A 19,931-nucleotide genomic window follows, 5' to 3' on the forward strand; every position below is an offset into this window, starting at 1 on the left:
CCGGTATACCATGCTGGTATGTCGGCGCATGTTCAAGTGCAATGGAATCGTGTCTTGTGCCAACTCTAGGTTGCCTATCTGCACCTCTTTAACAGCTCCTCCGAATCTCGGGGACGAGATTCTGTTTAAGGGGGGTAGATTTGTCACGCCCTGAGTTTTATCCTAGCCAAGAAATAATTAAATAATGCATTAAAAATAATTTGTTAATTAAAGTTCAGGAGAAACTCAGTGTAACAAATTAATTTAATTTAGTTGGAAGCTTTTCGGATGTTCTAAAATGTCTCGAAAGCATTTTAAATTATTAACAGGATTTATATTTGAACTGCAGTCAATAAAATTTGCTCAAATAAACTTAATAAAAATCGGCAAAATTGGAGGCAATTTCTTTTTTTTTCCTCCTTCCTTTTTCTTTTCTTTTTCCCTTCTCCCTTTTTCCCCTTTTTCCCTTCTCTTTTTCTCTTTTCCTTTTTTTCTCTCCCTTCAGCCTCCTCTCTCCCTCCCGCACCGGGCCGAGCCAGGCCACGGCCCAAACCTCCGAGCCCCAAGTCCTCTTCGCCTCCCTCTCCCTCTCCTAGGACACCGACAGGTGGGCCCCACCTGTCGGGCCCGTCTAGCTCCTCCGGCCGACACCGACGCATCCCCGCCGTCGTCGGAGCGTCGTAGCCCCGCCACGCCGCCGCGCCCGTCGCGTCGTCGTCGCCTCCCCGAGCCGCCCGGCGTTCCCTTCGTGTCGCCGCCGCGTTCACCGTCGGGCGCTGCTCCCCGTCGTCGGCCATCGCCACCGGTCTCCATCTTCGCGCCTTCGCCCGCCAGTCTCGGCCATCGTCGGTCGTCTGCTGCCCCACCATCGTCGTTGTCCACCCAGTGAGCTCTCCCCTTCCCCCTCAATCTCTCCCTCGGCGCCCGCCGTCGCGTCGCTCCGCGTCGCCCGACGTCATGTCGTCGCGCCTAGCCGCCACGCCGTCCGCGTTGCGCCACTCCCCTGTCGCACGCCACCGCTCTCCGCCGCCTCGCCGTGGCTCCCGTCGCGTCGCACCTTGCCGTGTCGCCGTGTCACCGCGTCGCCGCGCCGTCCTGCCACTTAGCGCTGCCACGCCGCCGCTCTCTGTCGCGCCATGGCCGCGCGTGCCGCTCGCGCCGCCGCACCCACTCCGCCTTCCCCGGTCGCCGCCAAATCCGTCGCCCGGCGTAACCACCGCCCCGCTTCTCCCGGCGCCGCCCCCATAAATCCCCTCCCCGCGCCCGTCACCAACTACCTCCCCGCCCTACGCGCCGGCCGCCACCATAAATCCCCTCCCTGGCCGCCACTCACTCCCTTTCATCGTCGCCTCTACGCTGCCGCCCTTCTCCGCCTCACCCGCGCCCGGCCGATCCCGCCGCTCGAGCGCCGACGCCCCCTCCTCAGGATGTCACCGATCGTCGCCATGGAGTGCCGCTCTCGTCGCCCGTACGCTGTTGTCATTGCGCCGCTGGACACCGATCGCCGCCCGAGCGTCGTCATCCTCGCGCCCTCACCGCCGTCGTCCGTCGGTGAGCTCGCTCTCCTCCCTTCATTTGTTTCTTCGTGCCACCGCGAGTGCGCCCCGCCGCTCACCGTCGACCGACGTCCTCCACCGCCACCTGGCCACCTCTCCGCTCCATCTCGGTCGCGCGTGCCCGTCGGCCTCCTCCGCCCACGACCAAGCTGCACGCCGCCACGTCAGCGCCTATGCCCACCTCGCTCTGTGCCGCAGCCGCGCTACGCGTCGGCCTCGCCGTCGCCCTGGCCGGGCATGCGCCGCCGCCACGCCGCTGGCCACGCTGCGCCGTGCCACTGCACCGTCGCCGCTAGCTGCTCGCCGGGCCGGCCGCGCCGGTCGAGCCGCACCGCCTCCCCTCAGTGCGTGCGCCGTTCACCGTCGCCGTCGGGCGCAGTTGCCGCCGTCGGCCATGCGCCTCGTCTCTTCCTCGGTCACCTCCTAACCGTTGACCCTTAGCACCGCCCCTCGCCACGCCGTCGGTCGTCGCCGCCGTCTGCTGCCGTCGCGCCGACGTCGCTGACCACCGCTCGCCCGGCCGCCTGTCGCCTAACCGCGCCACCTCCTCCCGCGCGCAACCATCGCTCCGCTTTCCCCCGGTTGCGCCGTCGCTCGCAACGGCCGCCGCCGATCCCGCCGCTCCGCTCGCGCCGGCCCAACAGCCATGCCGCTTTTCCCGTCCGTGCCGCACAACCACCTCCTCCGCGCCACGCGACGCAAAGCCGTCGTTGCGCCGACGCCGTCGCCAGTCCCCGGCCATCGTCGCCACAGTTTCCCCCTCCCTCCATCCTCCTCTGCCTCCCCGCGCACGCGCCATGCCATCAAGCCGTTGTCACGCGCCGCTCCTCCTCCTCTCCCCGGCCATGCTCGGCGCCGCCCCGGTCTCCCCTCTCCTCTTTCTCCCCGACCCTCGCCGCCGCGTCGCACGTCGTCGCCGCGCTGCCTAGGGCCATCGCTCGCCAACTCCCTGCCGGACGTCACCGCCGTCCACCACCCTCCGCCATCACCGTCACCCTCACGACGCCGTCACTGAGCTCCCTTCGCCCACACCCGTGCGCACCCGCGCCGCCGGCCGTCACCACCTGTCCCGCCACGACGCCGACTCACCACCGTTGTTTCCACCGCCGGTAAGCTGTCGCCGTCCCCCTTCCCCTCTCTTTTTCCCTCCGCACGCTGTAGCTAAGGTCGCCGCCGCCGCCACGCGTGTGCGTGCCCCAGACGTCACCGTCGCCCCTCCGCCCGTCGTTACCCTCGCCTCGCCGTCGCCGACGCGACCTCGCCGACGCCGGAGCCCCGTCGCCCCCCGTCGCGCCGTCGTCGTCGTCCTTCTTGAGCCGCCGCCGTTTTCCCTTCGTCGCTGCCGCTCTTAGCGCCGTCGCCAGCTCTCGCGTGGCCACCCACTGGGTCGCCGCCGTCCGCTGCATACCTGCCGGTCCGTGCCGCCGTCCGCCGGTCGCCGCCCTTCGCCGTCGACCGCCGTCGCCGACCACCCCTCCCTCTGTCTCGGCTGAGGACGAGCAGGCCATCTCCCCTCCTCTCTCTGTTTTCTCTCTCTGGTATGTCGGGCCCGCAAGCCAGCAACACCCTCTCTCCCCGTGGGCCCCTCACGTCGGTCTGCCCTCTCTCTCCCGTGCCGTGGGACCGTCTTGTCAACTCTCCCTTCTCTCTCTCCTCTCCTCCGCGGGCCCACGTGTCATCCCCTCAATCTCTCCTCTCTCCCACTAACAAATGGGCCCCAGCCGTCAGCCTCCTCTCACTCCTGTGCTGACGTCATGCCTCCAATTACTTGCGCAATAAATCAATAAGGTTTTCTGTTTAGTTTAAAAACACAGTTAAACTTCTAAAATTCATAAGTAATTCATCTAGTCTCCGTTTAGGTCCACTCAAGTTTCATTAAATCCAGAAAAATGCCAAGAATCCATTAAAAATAGTTTTTTTTCTCTGTTTCAGTAGTTTTATAGCCTGTTTTGTTTGTTTTGCCTTGTTTGTCGTAGGTTTTGACCCCGTCGCAACGCCGTTCGTTCCCGAAGTCGTCGCCGAAGTTCCTCGTGGGTCTAAGCAAGGCAAGTGGCACCCTTCTTTGATCATATTGAACCTATGATTATAAAATCCCCCGCTTTTACATTCAAACATGCATTGTATTCAAATGTATTTACTTTATTTATCTATTGGGCATTTACCTTTATACCCGTTGACCCCCATTTATTATTATTGTCATCCCAGGGTTAATTTGACTAGAATTAGGGTTAGTCAATGCTTAGCCATGCTTAGTTCAACTAGCTCACCAATTCTTATTTGATTATTGATTACACTTTGATAGACCTTTAATGGTTGTAATCATTATTAATATCCCGTTGAGGATTAATACAACTAAAATGTTGCTTATGGTGGGCTGTGGGTGCATGGTTTTGAGAGTCGTGCCCATGGCAATTAAGGACCGGTTCTTAGGAAACCCTGGAAGTCTTACACGTACTAACCACAAGCCAGAATGGGCAACGGTGAGACTCGTAATCTAGCTTGTCCCTATTCGACGTACCAAGGCAAGGGTGAGTGTGATGGAGTATGGACGGGCAATCGTGGTGTAACGAAAGCCTCTGCTGCTTCCGGATTCACCAAGGCACAAGAGGGGACAGCCCGACTTGGTGTAAAGGAGGGGGTGAAACCTGAAGTGCGGTGCGATTGTCTAGGGAGGGTTAGGTGAAAGGTCTTATCATGGTTTCCGTACTAAGGTATCGTGGTGATACGTTGGGGAATGGTAACATGCTTGGGGGCCATGTCTTGTGGGTAAAATTGTACACCTCTGCAGAGTAAAACTATTCGAATAGCCGTGCCCGCGGTTATTGGGCGAACTGACAGACTCACTGGGATTAGTTGAACCCCTTTAATAATTTTATTAATCTTAGAACTGGTTTGACCCTGCGCAATGTGGTGTAACGTTGACAGTGGTTTGGGTCTGTCGCAACGTGGTTTAACGTTGGACAGAGGGTTGACCCTATCGCTACGTGGTGTAACGTTCGACAGCGGTCTGGGCCTGTTGCAACGTGGTGTAACGTTGGACAGTGGATCAATATTTTAATTGTTACTTTACTTTTACTTCAGTCTATTTTATTTACTGTTTTGCTAAATTACTGCAGCTTTGTGCAATTTAACCTTAGCCTATCCTTGATACCCTGTTGCATTCATTATTCTCCCTCTCTTGGGTGTTACTTGTTGAGTACGGTGGTTTGAACTCAGCCTTGCTTAATTTTTCCCGACCAGAGCAAGTGACAGAGTTTCAGTCAGAAGTCAGATGAAGGTTGTTCCCAAGGTTGAAGTGAGGTAAAGTCCGCCGTCGAGAATGCCTGTGGTGTGGAGCCGTTATCGCCAACTGAAGCTGAAGATTAGATGGTTTAGTCTTGTTTCGTTTTCCACTGCATTTCGATAGATAGTTGTTTTTATTTGTTTTTAAGTCATGGAACTGTGTATTAATTTCTCATAGTGTGTACTCGGGCTGATGCCTGGACCGAGATATAATACATGCTATTGTTCAGAAATTTGGTGTAAATTTCTGGGCATGACAACTGTAAACCAAGTAGATACACAATTTTTGTAGTTTTACCGAAGTTTATAGTCAAATCTTGATCGACTTTGTATGAATCGTGAAGTTGATGATGGAAATAATCCATGTGTACCCTTCATGCTCGGTAGTTTTGTTACCGAAGTTGTGTTCGAGCACGAAGTGTAAACCAAGTGCATACATAATTTGTATAGTTATCCCAAAGTTAGTAGTCAAATCTTGGTTGACTTTGTATGAATGGCGAAGTTGTTGATGGAAACCAATTGTACCATACATGCTTGAAAGTTTGGCTAGCGAAGTTGTGTTTGAGCACGAATTGTAAACTAAGGAGATGCACAATTTATGTAGTTATCCCGAAGTTAATAGTCAAATCTTGTTTTCCTTTGTATCAATGGTGAAGTTGATGATGGAAAGAATCCAAGTGTACCCTCCATGCTCTAGAGTTTTGCTACCGAAGTTGTATTCCAGCACGAATTGTAAACCAGGTGGATACCCAATTTGTGTAGTTATCCCGGAGTTAGTAGTCGAATCTTGGTTGACTTTGTATGAATGGTGAAGTTGTTGATGGAAACCAAGTGTACCAATCATGCTCGAAAGATTGGCTACCGATGTTGTGTTCGGGCACGAAGTGTAAATGAAGTGGGTACACAATTTGTGTAGTCATCCCGAAGTTAGTAGTAGAATCTTGGTTGACTTTGTAAGAATGGCGAAGTTGTTGATGGAAACCTTGTGTACCATTCATGCTCGAAAGTTGGGCTACCGAAGTTGTGTGGAAAAACCAAGTATAAACCAAGTGGATACACAATTTGTGTAGTTATCCCGAAGTTAATTGTCAAACCTTGTTCAACTTTGTACGAATGGTGAAGTGCCCATGCAATGGATCCAAGTGTACACTTCATGCTCAGGTGTTTTGCTACCGAATTTGTGTTTGAGCATGAACTGTAAACTAAGTCGATAACAATTTGTGGAGTTGTACCGAAGTTAATAGTTGAATTTTGATCGACTTTGTATGATTGCAGAAGTTGATGATGGAAATAATCCAAGTGTACCCTTCATGCTCGATAGCTTTGTTACCAAAGTTGTGTTCGAGCACGAAGTGTAAACCAAGTGGATACACAATTTGTGTAGTTGTCTCGAAGTTAGTAGTCGAATCTTGGTTGACTTTGTATTAATGGTGAAGTTGTTGATGGAAACCAAGTGTACCAATCATGCTCGAAAGATTGGCTACCGAAGTTGTGTTCGAGCATGAAGATTAAATCAAGTGGATACACAGTTTGTGTAGTTATCCCCATGTTAGTAGGGAAATCTTGGTTGACTTTGTACGAATGGCGAATTTTTGATCTAAACCAATTGTACCATTCATGCTCGACTGTTTGGCTACCGAAGTTGGGTTCTAGCATGTCACGCCCAAAAATTTACACCAAATTTCTGAACAATAGCATGTATTAAATCTCGGTGTAGGAATCAGCCCGAGTACACACTATGACAAATTAATACACAGTTCCACAACTTAAAAACAAATAAAAACAATTATCTATCGAAATGTAGCGGAAAACGAAACAAGACTAAACCATCTAATCTTCAGCTTCAGCTGGCGATGACGGCTCCACACCACAGGTATTCTCAACGGCGGACTGAACCTCACATCAAACTTGGGAACAACCTCCTGACTGAAACTCTAGCACTGGCTCTCGTGGGGAAAACATTTAGCAAGGATGAGTACAAACCGCCGTACTCAACAAGTAACACCCAAGAGAGGGAAAATAATAAATGTAATTGGGTACAAGGATAGGCTAAGGTTAAATTGCACAAAGCAGCAGTAATTTAGCAAAACAGTAAATAAAATAGATTGAATAAAAAGTAAATTAAACATTTAAAAATAAGCATTCACTGTCCAAGGTTACACCACGTTGCAACAGGCCCAAACCACTGTCCAGCGTTACCCCACACTGCAATAGGGTCAACCCTCTGTCCAACGTTAAACCACGTTGCGATAGACACGAACAACTACCAACATTACACCACATTGCGCAGGGTCCAACCAATTCCAAGATTAATCAAATTATTAAAGGTTCAACAAATCCCAATGAGTCTGTCAGTTCACCCCATAACCACGGGCACGGCTATTCGAATAGTTTTACTCTGCAGAGGTGTACAACTTTACCCACAAGACATGGCTCCCAAGCATGTTACCATGCCCCAACGTATCACCACGATACCTCAGTACGGAAACCATGATAAGACCTTTCACCTAATGCTCCCTAGACAATCGCACCACACTTCAGGTTTCGCCCCCACCTTTACACCAAGTCGGGCAGCCCCCTCTTGTCCCTAGGTGAATCCAGAAGCAGCAGAGGCCATCGCTACACCACGATGTCCCGTGCAAACTCCATCATGCCCACCCTTGCCTCGGTACGTCGAATAGGGACAAGCTAGACTACGAGTCTCACCGTTGCCCACTCTGGCTTGTGGTTAGTACGTGTAAGACTTCCAGGGTTTCCTGTGAACCGGTCCTTAATTGCCATCGGCACGACTCTCAAAACCATGCACCCACAGCCCACCATAAACAATATTTTAGTTGTATTAATCCACATCGGGAGATTAATAATGATCACAACCATCAAAGGTCTATCAAAGTCTAATCAATTAATTAAATGATAATTGGTGAGCTAGTTGAACTAAGCATGGCTAAGCATTGCCTAAGTTTATTTGTAGTCAAATTAACCCTGGGAAAACAATAATAATAAGTGGGGATCAACGGGTATAAAGGTAATTGACCAATAGATAAATAAAATAAATAGATTCGCATAAAACAATGCATGTTTGAATGTAATACAGGGATTTTATAATCATAGGTTCAATATGATCAAAGAAGGGTGCCACTTGCCTTGCTCGGACCCACGAGAAACTTCTACTACGACTTTGAGGACGAACGGGGTCAAAACCTACGACAAACAAGGAAAAACAAGAAAAACAAGCATTTAAACTACTAAAACAGAGAAACAAACTATTTTTAATGGATTCTTGACATTTTTCTGGATTTAATGAAACTTGAATGGACCTAAACATAGACTAGATAAATTAGTTATGAATTTTAGAAGATTAACTGTGTTTTTAACCTAAACAGAAAACCTTATTGTATTAATTGCGCAATAATTGGAGGGTGACGTCAGCAGAGAGAGAGAAGGGAGCGCTGACACGATGGGCCCACCTGGCATTGACTCAAGGTGGGGAGGAGGCACTGACATGCGGGCCCAGTGTGGGAGAGAGAGAAAGGGATAGAGAGGGAGAGAGCCGACGGGGCGGGGCCCACGTGTCATGACGTCGAGAGGTAGACAGGTGGGGCCCACGGCCCATAGAGAGGTGGTGAGGGGAGTTAGTGAGTGACAGATGGGGCCCAAATGGTAGAGGAGACAGGGAGTACTACGGGTGGGCTCCATCCGTCAGTGGGGGGAAACAGAGAGAGTGCGGGAGGGCAAGCGATGGCCCTCGGCCGATCGGCACGGCGGGCGACGCCGACGGTGGGGCAGCGGACGACCGACGAGTGGCAGCAAAGGGCGGTGACCCATGGGTTGTGGCGGACGGCAGCAACCAGCGGACAGCGCTGAGAACGGTGGCACAAGAGGAGGGCGGCGGCCGTCATGGGGAGAACGACGGCAGCGACGCACGGGCACGGCGACGCTTCGATGATGGCGGGGTCGTGTCAGTGACGGCGAGGCGGGGGTGATGGCCGGCGGAGGGGCGACGATGACAGCCGGAGCGCTCGAGGGCACGGCGGCGGCACCGGCTCGGCGTCAAGGAGCGGAGAAGAAAAGAGAGGGAGAGGGAGGACGGCGACGGCTTACCGGCGACAGGGACGGCGGTGGCAAGCCGGCGAGGACCGGGGACAGGTGGTAATGGCCGGTGGCGAGGTAGATCAGCGGCGGCAGCGGAGATTGCTCAGTGGCGCTAGTGCAGGATCGGGTGGCGACGGCGTCGGTCGAGCGGTGTGATGGTGGGCAACCTGCGTGGGCGCGGTGGTAGGGAAGGAAGAAGGAGAGGGGAGAGGGCGGCGCTTGCCCGTGGGGGAGGATCACGATGACGGCCGACGTGACGTGGGCGACCGCGTCGGGAAGACAACAACGCGCGGTGGGCGGTGTGGAGAGGAGCGGCGCCGGCGGAGATCAGAGCAGCGGCGCGAGGGAGAGGCGAAAGAGGGAGGCGGCGCGACCGATGGGTCTTAAATAGGAGTGGGAGGCGGTGGCGCTCGCGGGAAGGGCGGGGAGGCGGTTGGCGGTGGTGTGGCTGTTGCTGGCACGGCCGGGGACTGCGGGCGGCGGTTGAAGGCGGCGGCGCGCGTTGCGCGCGTGGCGCTAGGGTAGCCGCGGACGGAGCGCGCACGGATTTGGCGGCGCCCAGAGAAACTAGACGAGTGTGGTGCGGGCGTGGGAGGCAGGCGCGGGCGAACGCGGTAGGCGGTGTGAGTCACGATAGCGTCGCGGCGCGCACACTGGCGCGGACACGAGCGAGCGCCCGGGCGGCGCGGCAACGGGGCGGTGAGGCAGCGCAGCAACGTGGCGGGGTGGCACGGTGCAAACGAGCGATGAGGCAGGGGCGAGGCACGGCGTGACACGGCGGCTAGACGTGGGAGCGCACGCGTGCGACGGCTATGGTGAAGATGGGTGACACGGAGGCGGCGACGGGAGCTCAACGACGACGATGCGAGATCGATGGGGCTACGCACGAAGGAGATCGAGCGACGGGCGGTGTCCTGCTGGTGGGAGAGACGCGCGGCGGAGGCGGCATCGATGTGGATGGACACAGCACGCGGCTCGGCAGCGGCGAGTGGGCGCGGCACCGGGTGCGACGACGCGGGCGGAACGATGGCTGTGGCGCACGGCGGCCGATGACGTGGCATGGCGCACGACGGAGGCATGACGTGGCTCTGGCATGGGCGACTAGAGAGAGAAGACGTGGCTGACAGGTGGGGACCACCTGGTAGTGTCCCAGGAAGAGAGGGGAGGCAGCTTGGACCTCAGGGCGCCAGCGGGCTGCGGCCTCGGCTAGGCCTTTGCTAGGCCGGCCCAATGCAGGAGGAGAGAGGAGTGGGCCGAGGGAGGTGATGGGGATTTTGAGCGCGGGTTGACGCGGCTCAGGAAATTCTGAACAGAACGCACCTTCGCAAAAAGGAACTAAAACATGCATGAATCAGAGATTCGCATGACGAATTCGATTCGAAACGCGAAACCGTAAACGGTTACCGGAATAACGACAGGAATTAACAACCCGTTAAATTGAGATTTATCAAATCGCTAAACTGGAAACTAAACGACTTTAACGTAAAATCAATCTACGTGTACGAAATTGAATTTCATATTGTAGATCAATCTCACACTAGCTAATTAGATTAGAAAATCTAAGCAATTGCACGGTAGATCAAAAATAGAGTGATTCGCATGAGTAAAATGTATGGGAACTTGAGATGCTAGACAGGAGGTGGCACCGGTGAAGCAAAGCGACGGCGTGGGTGCAGCATGGCTGAAAACAAAGGCGGGGAAAAGTGGGGGCTTGGGGGTCTATTTATAGGAGAGAGCTAGAGATAAATCTAGTTATCCATCTCCTATAAAAAGGGAATAGATAAGGTTTCAACGGGATAAAATTGGAGTCCTAGTTAATTGGGATTAGTTTTTATGTGAGAGAGGAGGTGGAGCTCGATTGGGGGAGATGGGGAGATGTGCGGCACTGCAGGGGGGTAGGGGGAGACGTGCGATCTGGGGCAGGGGGGAGGGTCGCACACGTTTGGCAGGGAGGAGAGGGATAGCACAAAGGGGAAGAGGGTAGTTCGGCCAGGGAGGACAAAAAGGAAAAAAGATAAAAAGAAAGGGGGAAAAGGGAGAAAGAAAGAAGGAAAAATAAGAAATTGCCTCCAATTTTGCCGATTTTTATTAAGTTGGTTTAATCTAATTTTATTGATTGCAATTCAAATATAAATCCTGTTAATAATTTAAAATGCTTCCGTGACATTTTAAAATATTCCAAAGAGCTTTCAATTAATTAAATTAATTTGTACACTAGGTCTTCTCTTGAACTTTAATTAAACAAATTATTTTTAATGCATTATTTAATAATTTCCTGGCTAAGGTAAAACTTAGGGCAAATTGATGATGGTAATAATGCAAGTGTACCCTTCATGCTCGGGAGTTTTGCTACCGAGTTGTGTTCGAGCACGAAGTATAAACCAAGTGTAGTTATTGTCACGCCCTGGGTTTTACCCTAGCTAAAACTCAACTAAATAATGCAATAAAAACAATTTGTTTAATTAAAGTTCAAGAGAAAACCCTGTGTAAATTAATTTAGTTTAATTGGAAGCTTTTTGATATTCCAAGATGTCCATTCTTTCTTTCTTTTTCTTTTTTTCCCTTCTTTCTTTCTCCCTTTTTCCTTTTTCCTTTTTCTTTTTCTCTTTTCCTTTTTCCCCCTTCCTGGCCGAACCCCACCCCAATCTCCTCTGGTCGTACTCCTCCATCCCACTCCTGGTGCGCGATCTCCCCATCCCCAACCCTAGCCGCACTCCCACCTCCCCCTGGCCGAACTCCCTCTCTGCCCTCTCCTCTCTGCGCGATCTCCTCTGCCCCTCCAAGCCGTGAGCAGCCACCTCTCTCCATGTTGTATGATCACCCAACCTCCCCCTGGACGCACTCTCCCATCTCCCTCCCCTCTATGTGCACCCCTGCAGCCCACCCTCACAGCCGTGTCAGCCCCCAACTCTCTCCCTCAAGGTAAAATCAATTCCAATCAATCAGAAATCTATTTCTTATTTCTTTGCAACTTTATCTATTCATTTTTAATAGGTGATGGATTCCTAGATTTGATCTCTAGCTTCTCAAGCCCCAAGCCCCCACTTTTTCCCAGTTTTTCAGCCGCGCTGCGCCCATGCCGTCTCCCTGCCGAGCCGTCGCTGGTTCTGCCGAACAGCATGCAGCCACCGGCCGTCTCCCCTGTGTCCCTGCTGCTCCCTGTTCGCAGCAGCCAAATCTCTCCACCGAATTTCAGGTTCTGTCATGCGAATACAAGTCCAGCCTCCCTTTCCCCTCTCCATCGGCCCAGCCCTCATTTTCCTCCCTCCTAGCCGGCAAGGCCGTCGACCTGCCAGCCCAACTCCCTTCGGACTCCTCCCCTCTCCTGCGTGGGCCGACCAAGGTCTCCCGTTTGGCCCAACGCAGCACACTCACTCCCGCCTCACTCTCCTCTCTCCGGGCCACTGACAGGTGGGGACCACGTGTCAGCCCCGTCGTCTTCCTCCGGCCGCACGGCCGCGTCGTGCCACGACGTCGCCTCGCCGTGTCGGCGTGCCGCCGCTGTCGCTGGCCACACTCCACCCGTGTCCATGCCTTGCCACGCTACGCCTTGCGCTCGCCTCGGCCATGCCCACGCGGGCATTGCGTCGTCAGCACGCCACCGAGTCCTCTGTCCCTCGCCCCCACTTCACTTCGTGCCTTGCGACTCACCACCAGCCGCCCAACGTCGCTGCCGCCACCCCACACTGTGTTCCTGTCGCGCCGGCGCTCTGCCACGCGCGCGCCGTGCCAGTTGCTCACCATGCCGACCGCACCCGTCGCGCCCTCGCGCCCGCACTTCTGCATTGTCGTCGAGCCGCGCGCCGCGTCACCCGCGTTGGCCACTCTGTCTCGCCTGCGCCATGCCCCGGCCGCCTTACGCTCAACGTCGCCTCACCACCCCGCGTTCCCGGCCACGCCGCCGCTCTGCCGCTCACCCGCGCTAGCGCTGAGCCCTCGTCGCGCCGCGCCGCCCGCTTGTGTGACGCCGTCGCCGTGCCGCCATTGGCCGCTACACCCGCTGTGACCTCGCGCCCATGCCGCTGCCTCACCACATGCGCCCGTGAGTTTGCCCGCTGCGTCGCTGCCGCGCTTCGCCTCCGCCTCACTGTGCTGCGTCGCCGTGCCGTCTCATCGCACGTCGCCGGCGCGCCACCAGCCTCCCTCTGTTGCTACCACTGCGTCCCTCCTTCCCGCGATCCCCGCGCCACATCGCCGCCGCGATTGTCGCTGGATTTCCCGCGCCGCCACGTACAATCACGCCGCCCGCGCCGGTTCAACGGCCGACACCGATCTCCCCGCGCTAGCCACCGCCAAATCCGTCGCCCGGCGTAACCCCCCTGCTTCTCCCGGCGCCGCCACCTCTCCCACGCCCGTCACCAACCGCCTCCCACACCTCCCGGCGCCGCATCCCGACCACCACGCTAACTGCCGGTCCGCCCTAAGCGCAACGCCGCCGCGCTAGCCACCCCCTTTAAAACCCCGGGAACGCCGCCACTGCTCCCCCTTTGTGCCGCCGCCCCACTAATCCGCCGCCGCCTCGGCTGCGCATCTCTCTCCTGTCTACTGGACGCCGCCCCCTCTCACATCATCGTCGACCGCCGCGTCGCCCTCGGGTCGCCATCGCTCCACGTCGTCGTCACCATCGCGCCATCCCCAGTGAGCACCCGCTCTACTTTCCCTTGCTCTTCCTTTTCTTCTCCATCTTGACTACCACCGCGAGCGCACGTGTGCCGTCGTCGTTCTGCCGCCGGTCGCCGTTCAGCGTTGCCGCCGCGTCGCGCCGACACCGCCGCCACTCCCCGGGCATCGCCGTACTCTCCCCTCTCCTACTTCCTCTTGGCGCGCTCGCGTCTCCTTTCCCCGGCGCAGCTTCGCCGCCGTCCCTCTTCTCCTCGTGCGCCGATCACACGACGCGCCGCCTTCGCGCCGACCGTCGTGCAAGCGCATCGTCTCTGTCGATGTTTCCTCGGTCCCCGTTCTCTTCTGTCCCGCGACTGGCGCCACCTTCATCGTCGCCTCGCGTGCAAGCCTCACCGGTCGCATCCCGCCACCGCGCGTCGTTGCTGTCTCGGCCGTCGCGCGCCACCATTGCCTCCCCATGCCTCGTCATCCCCACTGTCGCCGATGTCGCGCAGTCACCAGCTGTCATCGTGAGCTGTCATCTCCGCTACTGTTGCGACCGTGCACCGCCGCCGTCACCGGCCGACGCCGTCACCGGGCACCGCTGGCCGCGATCGGCCGAGCCGAGGCCCGCTCTCTTCTCCTTTGTTCTCTCTCACTACCATGCCGGGTCCGCACGCCCGCAACCCCTTCTTTCCCCGTGGGCCCTGCATGTCAGTATGCTATGTCTCCACCATGCCGTGTGCCCGCCTTGTCAGCTCTCCCTCTCCCCGCAGGCCCCACGTGTCAACCATTGTCCCCCCTCTCCCCTCTCTTTGAGTCACTGCCGAGTGGGTCCCACCTGTCAGCACATCCTCTCTTTCCTGTGCTGACGTCATCCCTCCAATTAATTGCGCAATAAATCAATTAAGGTTTTCTGTTTAGTTTAAAACACAATGAATGTTCTAAAATTCATAACTAATTCATCTAGTCTCCATTTTAGTCCATTCAAATTTCATTAAATCCAGAAAAATGCCAAGAATCCATTAAAAATAGTTTCTTTCTCCGTTTCAGTAGTTTTATAGCTTGTTTTTGCTTTTTTGCCTTGTTTGTTGTAGGTTTTGACCCCGTCGTAGTGCCATTCGTTCTCGAAGTCGTCGCCAAAGTTCCTCGTGGGTCTAAGAAAGGCAAGTGGCACCCTTCATTGATCATATTGAACCTATATTTATGAAATTTCCTGCTTTACATTCAAACATGCATTGTTTTAATCTTATTATTTTATTTACCTATTAGGTATTTACCTTTATATACCCGTTGATTCCAATTTATTATTATTGTCATCTCACGGTTAATTTGACTAGAATTAGGTTAGTCAATGCCTAGCCATGCTTAATTCAATTAGCTCACCAATTATCATTTAATTACAATTACACTTTGAAAGACCTTTAATGGTTGTGATCATGATTAATTTCCTGATGTTGATTAATATAACTAAAATATTGCTTATGGTGGGTTGTGGGTGCATGGTTTTGAGAGTCGTGCCCATGGAAATTAAGGACCGATTCTCAGGAAACCCTGGAAGTCTTACATGTACTAACCACAATCCAGAATGGGCAACGGTGAGACTCGAAGTCTAGCCTATCCCTATTCGATGTACCGAGGCACGGGTGGGCGTGATGGAGTATGGACGGGATATCGTGGTGTAACGATGGCCTCTGCTGCTTCCGGATTCACCTAGGCACAAGAGGGGGCTTGTCACGCCCGGAGTTTTATCCCAAGCCTAAATTTTTGTAAAGAAATTCGTAAATAACAATCGGCTTAATTAACTCAGGAAAAATCCCTCTAAAGGAATTAATTTAATTAAATCGAGGTTCGCAAATCGATTAGTTGGATTTAAACTCAAATTGCAGAAGTATAAAATTTGGCCAAACAAATTAATTTAAAATTCGGCAAAAGTGGGGCTTTCCTTTTGTTCTCCTTTTTTCTTTCTTTTTCCCCTTCCTTCCCAAATTGTGCCGAAGTCCAATTTTCCTCCTCTCTCTTTTCCTTTTTCCCTTTTTCTTTTCCCTCTTCCTTCCCGGGCCGGCCCAGCCGAGCCGGCCTGCCTTCCCCGCTCGGTCAGCCCAGCCGACTGGCCGCCCCTCCCGCGCGCCCTCCCCTCTGCCTAGGCCGCCAGCCGCTCAGCCCAGCGCCCGCGCCGTGCGAAGTCCGCGCCGCCTCCCCGCGCTGGCCGAGTCCGAGCCGGACGCCGCCCGCCGCTGCCGCTACCGCCGTGTTCGAACCGGCCGCCGCAAGCCACGCGGGTGCGCGCCGTGGACTCCACAACCGCCGCCCCACCCTAGCCGGCGCCGCCCCCTATAAAATCCCCGTGCTTCTGCCCCGCCGCCACTTACCCCCTCTCCACCCAAAGCTTCCCTCCGTCGCCGTCAGCTGCCGATCTCGTCGTCGGCCGTCGGACGTCGCCGCCTACCCGCGTCACCACCGCCGCCTCAACCTCGCTGACCTCCCGCCGGCTTCCGTCACTGCCGGTGTGCACCCGAGCATCGTTGCCGCCCCCTTCGTCCCTCCCCCCGGCGTGCCCCGTCGTCTCGACGCCGTCGGCCGATCTCACCACCGAACGTCCTGTCACGCCCAGAAATTCCTCGCACGAATTTCTGAACTTAATTGTGTATTAAATTCCCTGTCCAGGACCAGCCAGGGTACACAAAAAGACAATGTTGATTACATTACCATCGTTCTTAGAAACAACTGAAAGATTACACTTATTCTAACAGAAATGCAGCGGAAAGAAAGAGGTAGACTAGCTCCAGCGGGTACGGCTCCAGTCCACAGGCAACGCTTCGACGGCGGAACAGCTCACTCCTGAGAGGCACCTCCATCGGACTCGACTTCAAGCTCTGGGGTGGGAAAGTTAAGCAAGGCTGAGTACAAACCACCGTACTCAACAAGTAACACGGACAAGGGGGGAATAAATGATGCATAGGGATTAACAAGGACAGGCTAGGGTTAGTTGCAATAAAGCAGCAGTTAAACAAATAACAGAGATTAAAAAGAAATACAGGTAATTAAATACAGTAAAGGATAAGTAAATAACAGTTGTAAAAATACCACAACACTGTCCAACGTTACACCACGTTGCAACAGGCCCATCCACTACTCAACGTTACACCACGTTGCAGTAGTCCCGAGTGAGAAACCAATTACTCAAGTTATTAAAGGTTCACTAATCACAGTGAGGCTGGGAGCTCGCCCGTAACCGTGGGCACGGCTATTCGAATAGTTTATACTCTGATCAGAGGTGTACTACTGTACCCACAAGACACGACTCCACTACACTTGAACGTGCGCCGACATACCACCACGGTATACCGGAAAGGAGACCGTGATAGGACCCGTTACACAACCCTCCCTATTTAATCGTACCACACTTCAGGTTTCACCCCCTCCTTTACACCAAGTCGGGCAGTCCCCTCTTGTGCCTTGGCAGATCCGGAAGCAGCAGAGGCTTTCGTTACACCACGATTGCCCGTCCATACTCCATCACGCCTACCGTTGCCACGGTACGTCAAATAGTTCGAAGTCATGCTTCAAATCCCACCTTACCCATTTCGGCATGTGGTTAGCACTTAATTACTTCCAGGATTTCCCGTGAACCGGTCCTTAATTACCATGGGTGCGACTCTCAAAACCATACACCCACAGCCCACCATTATCAATATTTTAGTTGACATTAACCCGAACCGGGTAATGAATCCATATCTCAGCTTTTTAGAACTAAGCATGATTAAAGGTGATCCTAATGAGCTATTTGTTCTAAGCACGGCTAAGCTTTAACCTAAGCCTAACTCTAATCAATTTACCCCTGGTCCCACAACGAATAAAGTTGGATAAACAACGGCATAGTAATAAGGTTTACCCGAAGAAGATAAATACAGTAAATATTTTAATCAAAACAATGCATATTTGAATTATTAAAGCGGGGGAATTTGCAATAATGGGTTTAATATGATCAAAGATGAGTGTCACTTGCCTTGCTCTGGCCCTTGGGGAACTTCGGCGACGAACTCGAAGTAAACCGGCTCCTCGGCGGGGTCCGAATCTAAGCGACAAAGCACAAAAATAAATAAACAGGCACAAACTCTACTGAAACAGCAAAAGAAACTATTTTTAATGGATTCTTGACAATTTTATGAATTTAATGAAATTTGAATGGACCTAAACGGAGACTAGATGAATTACTTATGAATTTTAGAAGCTTTCTGGGTTTTTTAACTAAACAGAAAAGTCATAAATCAATTATTGCGCAATTAATGGGGCTGCTGACGTCAGCGAGGAGAGAGGAGGCTGACGGCTGACAGGTGGGGACCACCTGTCGGTGAGAGAGAGGGGAGAAAGAGACTGACACGCGGGCCCGGGGAGGAGAGAGAGGAAGAGAGGCGCGGGGGCGACTGACGAGTGGGGCCCGCTCGTCAGCGAGGCTGGAACAGAGAGGAGAGAGAGGAAGAGAGCGCGGCCGACGGCGGGAGCGACGGGCGGCGCACGCACGGCGACGGCGACGACGGCGTGACGGCGACGACGCGACGGCGACGACGGCGCGACGGCGACAACGGCGCGACGACGACGACCGGCGGCAGCATATGGCGCGGGACCGAGCGCGGGTGCACGGCGACGACGGCACGACGGCGACGACCGGTGACGAGCGCGGGCGACGGCTAGACGACGGCGTCGCGAAGGCGACGACGACCACCACGAGTGGCGGCGAGGAGGAGCTCCGCACGCGTCCGGCGACGGCGTGCGGCTCGGCGGCGGTCGGCCGGGAAGGGGGAGAGAGAGGGGAGGAGGAAGGGAACTCCCACCGGCGGCGGCGAACACGCGGGCGAGTCGGCGAGATCGAGGCGGAGGTGGCGACGCGGGTAGGAGCGGAAGATCGGCGGTGGCGACGGAGATCGATCGACGACGGTGAGGAGACCGGGCACGACGGCGACCGGGCGGCGAAGCGATGCGCGGCGCACGGGATGTTCACCGGCGAAGATGAGGGCGGCAACCGGTCGGCGACGGCGGCGCGGAGGCGGTGACGCGGCTAGACGGCGGCGAAGGCGTCCGGCAGCGAGATTGAACGGCGGCGGCGAACAGCGACGGCACGACGGCGGCTCGAGCGGAGACAGAATGTGGGCGACGGCGCGCGGCGGCTCGGAGTTTATAGGGTGGCGGCGCCGGCTAGGGCGGGGCGGAGGTTGGAGACCGAGTCGGGCACGACGTGGTCTCGGCGGCGGCGGTTGCGGCGGTGGCGCGGCGCGCGGAGGCGGGTTTACTGTCGCTGACAGGTGGGCCCCACCTGTCAGTGGCACGAGGGAGGAGGGAGGCGGCGCGGACTCGCGGCGCAGGCGAGCGAGCGAGCTGGGCCGGGCGGCGGCCCAGGCGGGGCGCGCGTGGGGAGGAGGAGAGAGCGGCCGGTCGGCTGGGCCGGCCGAGAGGAAATGGGCCGGCTCGGCCGGGCCGGCCCGGGAAGGAAGGAGAAGAAAAAGAAAAAGGAAAAAGAAAAGGAAGGGAGGAAAATTGGACTTCGGCCCAATTTGAGAAGGAAGGAAAAGGAAAGGAAAAAGGAGGGAAAAAGGAAAACCCCGCTTTTGCCGAATTTTAAATTAATTTGTTTGATCAAATTTTATACTTCTGCAATTTGAATTTAAATCCAGTTAGTTGATTTGCGAGCCTCGATTTAACTGAGTTAATTTCTTTAGAGGGATTCTTCCTGAGTTAATTAAGCCAATTGTTATTTACGAATTCCTTTTACGATTTTAGGCTTAGGACAAAACTCCGGGTGTGACACGTCGCAAGCCGCCGCTCGTCCGCGTCCCCACCTCCACCTCATCCTTGTCAACTTGCTGCCGCCCTCCGTTGTCGTCGGTGAGCCATCCCCTCTCCTCTCTCTCTTTCCGCGTCGTCACCGCCGAGCCTCCTTTCACCGCATCGGCGTCGGGCGAATGTGCCACAACCCCGTCGTCGCCGTGCCTCCGCCGGTCGTCACCATCGCCTTGCGGCCACCGTGCCGTTGCTGCCGACGCTCGTCGTCACCTTCCGGTCCTGTGCGCCGTCCCCGGCATCCTCGTCGCACCGCCGCGGTGCACCGCGTTTATTGGCGCCGGACGCGCGCCGTCGTCGGTCGTCGCCCACCGGTCGTCGTCACGTCATCGCGCCGTGCGCCGTCACCATGCGCTGCAGCTACCGCCGCCCGCCGGTCGCCGCCGTCGGCCGAACCTCCCTTCCCCGTTCCCCTGTTTCCCCTCACTGACCGGCGAGTCCCACCCGTCAGCCTCTCCTCCCCTCTCTCCCTCACCGACTAGTGGACCCCACCCGTCAGTGCCGCCTCCTCTCTCCTCGCTGATGTCAGCAGCCCCATTAATTGCGCAATAATTCAATTAAGGTTTTCTGTTTAGTTTAAAA

Source organism: Oryza brachyantha, chromosome 6 (assembly GCF_000231095.2).
Source record: "Oryza brachyantha chromosome 6, ObraRS2, whole genome shotgun sequence".
Lineage (NCBI taxonomy): Eukaryota > Viridiplantae > Streptophyta > Magnoliopsida > Poales > Poaceae > Oryza > Oryza brachyantha.